This window comes from Diadema antillarum, unplaced genomic scaffold (assembly GCF_040938485.1).
Source record: "Diadema antillarum isolate AM-2024a unplaced genomic scaffold, OU_Dant_1.0 seq00001234_RagTag, whole genome shotgun sequence".
In the NCBI taxonomy this organism is placed as follows: Eukaryota; Metazoa; Echinodermata; class Echinoidea; order Diadematoida; family Diadematidae; genus Diadema; species Diadema antillarum.
The window spans coordinates 1,577,721-1,584,432 of NW_027272022.1; positions in this window are offsets into that span (position 1 = coordinate 1,577,721).

Consider the following 6,712-nt stretch of genomic DNA (forward strand, 5'->3'; position numbering starts at 1 on the left):
CGACCACAGAGCTGGGACTAAGGACATTTCGTCTGGAATTACGAACAGAGCTAGGTTGACGGATTATTGTAGGAAACAAAAATACGTATGAACTCCGCTACCTCAAGATCGGACACACATTTCAAGAAATGTTTTCAATGCTTGCTTCGTGCTATATTAAAATTTGCGATTTGTTTTTCTTCCTTTTCTTCTTCCGTGAGAAGTGGTTGAATCAACAATCCAAAGGTGCAGAGATAATGGAGTTGGCTGGGGGAAAAAGTGATACGAAGTCAATATCAACACCCACGCCATGCTCATAACAGAATGACAAATCGGAAATTGATGTTAATTATTATTAAGACATTAACCTTGTGGACATATAGAAGCTATGTATTAAAGGTTTACACAATGTTTGTACTATGCTATACACTCTGATGTCCAGAATTAGGTGTGAGCATAATTTTGATTATTTGATAACCATCTCAAACTTAGGTCACAGTTATTTATCCCTTTTTAACTTCCGAGGGCACGTCGTTTAGAGTAAAATTCTTCTTATTTTGAAAAATGGGGTCTCTGATAATGTATATGCGTGATACTCATGGAAAAGAAAGAATATGCGTTTCTCAAGGGGGAAAATTTACAGCCAATATGAAATCACGGCGGTTGTTAGGTGGGAATATTTGCCGACAGTAGGCGGGCGGAGCATGGTTGAGGATGATGCTCTGTTACATCACACAGATTATTTCTTTTGTTGGACACACACATACTGTGTTCTAACCAGGGGGAACAAGGGACGATATTAAACATGTGCGATTCCTTGAGGTGGCATGTGAGGTTTTTCCTACCGACGGTCCACGAAAATAATCTTATCACAATACCCCATCAAATAATGATTGAGCAAGCACGCACTATTTACCTATCCTTCTAGAGTTCGTTTGTTCGGACAAACACGAATCATTTTTTTCGGTCTCTTTTTTGAAATCAATGAGAAAACAGGTCGGTCTGACCAGGCCTGATGGATTTTCGTCTCTTATTGGACGCAATCATAATATTCATGACCCCTCATGTGTTGATGGGCTTCAACCAAAATGTCTAAGTACGTTGCCGTATGTTAATATGAGTGAGTTTCATTTGTATTCTGTGATATGTCTGTGGTGTACCTGTGATGTATTGAATGTTTATTTTGTTGTGATATCCAATGTACTAAGAATTTCCAGAGTGGACAATAAATCATCAATCAATTGTGTCCCCACTGAATGGAAAAACTCATAAACGTTTTCATACGTTTTGGGATTACATTAAAGGCGATATATTCTTTTTTAAAGGTTAAAAACGTTTGCACCTATTTCATTCTTCTATCTATTATTTTTTTTTCTCTCTCTCTCTATCTATCTATCTATCTATCTCTATCTCTATCTATATCTATATCTCTATCTCTATCTCTATCTCTATCTCTATCTCTATCTCTATCTATCTATCTCTATCTCTATCTATTTATCTATGTCTCTTTCTCTCTCTGGATCCCTCCCTCTTTCTCCTCTTAGTTGTTCTCTCAAAACGAAAATCTTGTTTCATTTTTTTTTTTTTTGGGGGGGGGGGGGGGGGGGGCAAAGAGAGAGATCGAGATCGAAAGAATGACCAGAAGGAAAATATAAATTGGTGAGAGAAAAAGTAAACGGTAAATGAAACCAAACGTCTTAACGTTTTTAATTTTGGGACTCATGTTAGTTCATGTATATATTCAAATTATTTACAATCACTATGTACGATGTGTGTGTGATTTTTACCATAGCAAAAAGCTCTTGGTAAACAGACCATAAGAGCGAATATCACCAAGAAAGGTACCCATGGCTGAAGGTGTAATAATATCAGACATAAGAGGGCGTTTTACAGAATCGGCCCGAAGAAGCTTTTTAATCCTGGTTGTACTGACAGTGTTCCGAGCGAAGAGAGCCGAACCCACCCGCGTCATCGGCGCTTGCCTCTCACAGGCGGATGACCCTCCACTCGCCGCTACTACGGCGAGAGGGTCTTTGCCAAAGACTTGACTAAAGTTTGAAAAACTACTTAAGTTAGAAAACTAATCTGAGATATAGTCATAATGCAGAAGGCGATTCACTACATTTTCGCTGTTAGCAAAATGTAAAAAGGCCCTACTAGAATTTGTATTCTGTTGAAATACAAAATGATAAATTTTCCTTAATTCTGACAGAACGGGGAAAATGGAAATAACGATCCCCCGAGGAAACATTGCAGTTAAATGTAAACTGATAACACAATGATTCCTGATCTATGCTGTGCTGGTAGAAATAATGCTTTTGTAGAGAAATTTAGGATTCTGTTTGAAAATGATTGTCCTTCAAAGTCTTAAGTCTTTCAGTCCTATAGGAGCCAAACCGTGCCTTTCATGTAACTCAACTTGAACATGTTGAAGCAGTCACATCGTAATGTAGCAGCTCTTCTTAAAATGTGCAAAATCGTACAAACTAAATCATAATATGACAAGGGGCATTAAGCATGTTTTAAGCATTTATGTTGAGATGTTCCATCAGAATGAACAATGTAGATTTCCGTATTTTGTTATCTTTTTTATTATCATGGTGGAGTGCTGTGGGCGATTCATTACAATTGCGTCGAGAAACCTTTGCCTAAAGAACTTTGTCTGGTTGCTTGCCAGTCAAGGTATTTGTCTACCTGCCGTATATTTGCCCCTTTATCTCACGCTCTCCACATCTTATTCTCCTACTCGCATCCCTTTCTATATTGCTTAAGAACACCTACTCAAAGTAAATAACCTTACGTTTTGGGCGAGGTCGGTTTTTTTTTTTGGGGGGGGGGGCGCAACTGGGGAAAATTCCCCCTTTCCCCAGATTAGTTGTCAGATTACTCTTTTTCTTTCAAAAGTGGCACCCGGCCTTTATATCGAATTATTGTGAATGCTTTTCCCTGTTGTTGTGTGATTTCAATACATGTAATTATTATTCTATAGAACATAATTTATTTCCATGGCTCTTGTTATGGTGGGACTCCACTACATATGCAGGGAGACATTTTCGTTGTGTTGTGTTGTGTTGTGTTGTGTTGTGTTGTGTTGTATTGTATTGTATTGTATTGTATTGTATTGTATTGTATTGTATTGTATTGTATTGTATTGTATTGTATTGTGTTGTGTTGTCTTGGTTGTGTGTTCATTTATGCTCAATTGAGCATTATACTTTCACAGATATGATAATGTACTTTGTTTCATGGCATATGTTATAGTCTTCAATAACAACAGAAATACAAAAAAAAAAAAGATTAATTGTCACATTACTTGTTAGAATGTCCTATACTTTTAGGTGGATAATGCATACAGAGATCTTAAATAATCATAGCATAAGGACAACGTAAAGAAATGTGAAGTGGCGAGTACCTGACCATAATTATTCACGTACCCTCCCCCCCCCCCCCCCCGAAGTGGTTATCTGCGTACGCCCCCATATTATAGGGTACGCTACTTATATCGACGAATGTTTTTTTTTTCTGTGCCCACGCACCGCCCAATAAACAAATTAACGACCATCGACGGACTTTACGATTAAATATGAGATACTGTGGTCTTAAAGGAGGTTTAAAGGGAACTTTTAGTGGTACTTTCTTGATAGCAATAACTAAAGCTCTCGCTTTTTTGAGACAACATTAATTGAATTGAATAACTGAAACTGCACTGGTCTTACACTCGAGACACAGTGAACAGTTCCAGCATGTTTATTTTCATATTTTACTAACTTGACATCGAGATACATAAGAAAAGAATACAAACTAAGCAAGATACAAAATATGATATAAATCGGGTCATGAATAGAAAGTGCGTCAGCATACATAATGTACATAAGACAATTCTCTATAACTTGTGAAATATGATGGAACCGCAAAAGCAAAGCTGGTAAACGCAGGTTCCAGGAAAAAATACCAATGTAAATTTGCTATGCTATCAATGGAGATAGGACACAAAGTAATAATGACGAAACTATATGAAAGCTAAAGTATCAAGGTATAAAGGGAAGAAGAATAGAAGAGAAGAAAAATGAAAATAAAAAGGAAAACAAGAACCCAAAGAATAAGAACTGAGTGAAAAATAAATAGCATATAGATACACAAGTATACGAGCACATATCTAGAATCAAGTTCTTAACGAGTTCAAAATGTAAATACAGGTACTGATGCAGTGATTATATAATGGGAGCATAAACCAGAGGTAAATCGATCATACACTGCAGGTTGATCCACCATACATTGCATGAGCATACTGCAGATAACATATTAAAAGATTCTAATCAGGCAGGTGATATTCATTCAGTAACATTGATTTTAATTTTTGTTTAAATGTAAACATATTAGAACATTCGATTAAGTCAACGGGAAGACCATTCCAGAATGTGGGTCCGGTAAAAACAATTGTTTTTTGAGCAAGGAGTGTGCGAGTACATGGAAGGTGAAATGAATCTTGCAGATAACATATTAAAAAATTCTAATCAGGCAGGTCATATTCATTAAGTAACATTGATTTTGATTTTTGTTTAAATGTAAACATATTAGAACATTTGATTAAGTCAACGGGAAGACCATTCCAGAATGTGGGTCCGGTAAAAACGATTGTTTTTTGAGCAAGGAGTGTGCGAGTACGTGAAAGGTGAAATGAATCTCTTTGTCCTGTGGGGTAAGCATGAACGGCATTGTTTTTCTGAAACATGTGGGTAAATACGTCAGGCGAGCCGTTGGCTGATAACTGAAACATAAATGTGCCTAAATTGTATAAAAACAAATCAGTAACCGTAAGGAGTCTGTTTTCAAAGAAGAAGTAATTCGTGTGGCAATAAAAATCGGCTAGATTTACTGAACGAATAGCCCGTTTTTGTAGTTTGAAAATGTTATCAATGTGTGATTTTCCCCAGGCAAGTATACCGTAACTGAGATAGGGTAAAATAAGCGTTGAATATAAATTTTTCAAAATATACTTGGGAAAAAAATGTTTTAGCTTATTCAAAATCTCTGTATTTCTTGAGAGCATCTTTGATAAATAATCTATGTGATATTTCCATGTTAATTCACGGTCAATATAAAGACCTAAAAATTTAAACGATTCAACTTGAATCAAACGATCATTATTCATTTTTATATCGCCAGGCAAATGGGTAACAGAGTTACTAAATAACATATAAACAGTTTTGTTAACATTAAGATACAACTTATTTGCTTGAATCCACATTTGAACCGACTTTAATTCTCTGTTCACTACATCTAAAAGGGTTGTTGGGTTTCGATGTGAAAAGAATGTATTAGAATCATCGGCAAAAAGAAGAAAAGATAAAACATTAGATGAATTTTTGAAATCATTTATATAAAGAATAAACAAAAGTGGGCCTAAGGGGGATCCTTCAGGGACCCCGCAAGATAGTGTTTTTTTAAACTGGAACTAAAGCCGTTGATATAATAATATTGATGACATTCACTATAGTTGTAGCAGTAACAAGAGAACCAAAGTTGATGATGTACAAGTGTATGACCGATATAGTACCAATGATGTCATATTTGATTGGGATCTATACCCATCAATTATCATTTCTACTTTTATTTGATAAGAAAGAGATAGTTATCTTTATATCGTGCACGTGTGGAGCCATAATCTATTGTTTCGTCAGAGATAACTATTAAAAACATGAAAAATGTTTAAGCAGGACAACAGCATGCTTCCCCTTAAAATTGATAGGATTTTGTCATCTGCACGTTTGTTCTTCGTGTTCGTGAATAGTCTGGGTTCCTTTGTTGCTGCATTGATAATGCTTCTGTTGGTTTGTCTTGTGTATGTGTTTTGTTGTTTGTTCCGATTACCGACCGATCTCCCACCCCCCCCCCCTTACAGAGATAGTGATTATGAAGTTACAGGAAATGATGGTATCAAACAGTCTTGATGACCACACACACTTACATGCAACACTTCCTATATTCACCTGACTCGCTTCATAATTGCCATTCACGCTTCTTCTCTTGCAGATAAAAGCATGAAAAAAAAGAGAAAGTCTGTGTAAATCTTAAGCAGATTGAAATGCTGAGGAAGCTTAAAATAGTTAAGTGTTGTTGTTTCTAGTATGTATGCCGTGACGTATGTAATGTTGTACTTATCATGTAGCAGAATGCAAGAAATTCAATCAATAATTAAAATAATCGATATTAACTAGCATGAATCAATATGGCACTCCGGTCACCTTGGAAACCAAAAAATGAAACTTCTTATATCTTTATGTTCCTTTTTCGTCGTCTCTGATTTTATCAAACGTCTATGAGGGAAAATGTTTACAGGTGTGTATAGCCGATGCACATTTTTCTTTACATTTTCTTCTACGACGTGATATCTGCTGAAGCATGCTACACGTGTTTAATCTAATAACCAGTAAGTTATAGACTTCCATGATTAGCGCTATTAATTGCACTAACTCCATAAAACATCTCGGATATTATATCAGGAGCCTAGTGATTATCAAGAGTCAAAGTTCAGGATGTTGCTTATGGGGTAGGATGGGGGAGGGGGGCTGCAGATGTTCGTGATTGCCTGGAGTAATTCCTATCAGTGGATAGACTTGAGTGTGTACTTGAGTCATGTGAACTTACCGATGACCGTGCACATACCTGTAAAATGCTAAATTTGTATCAAACAATTATAAAATCATGAGAATCGTAACTAATAATTTATCTT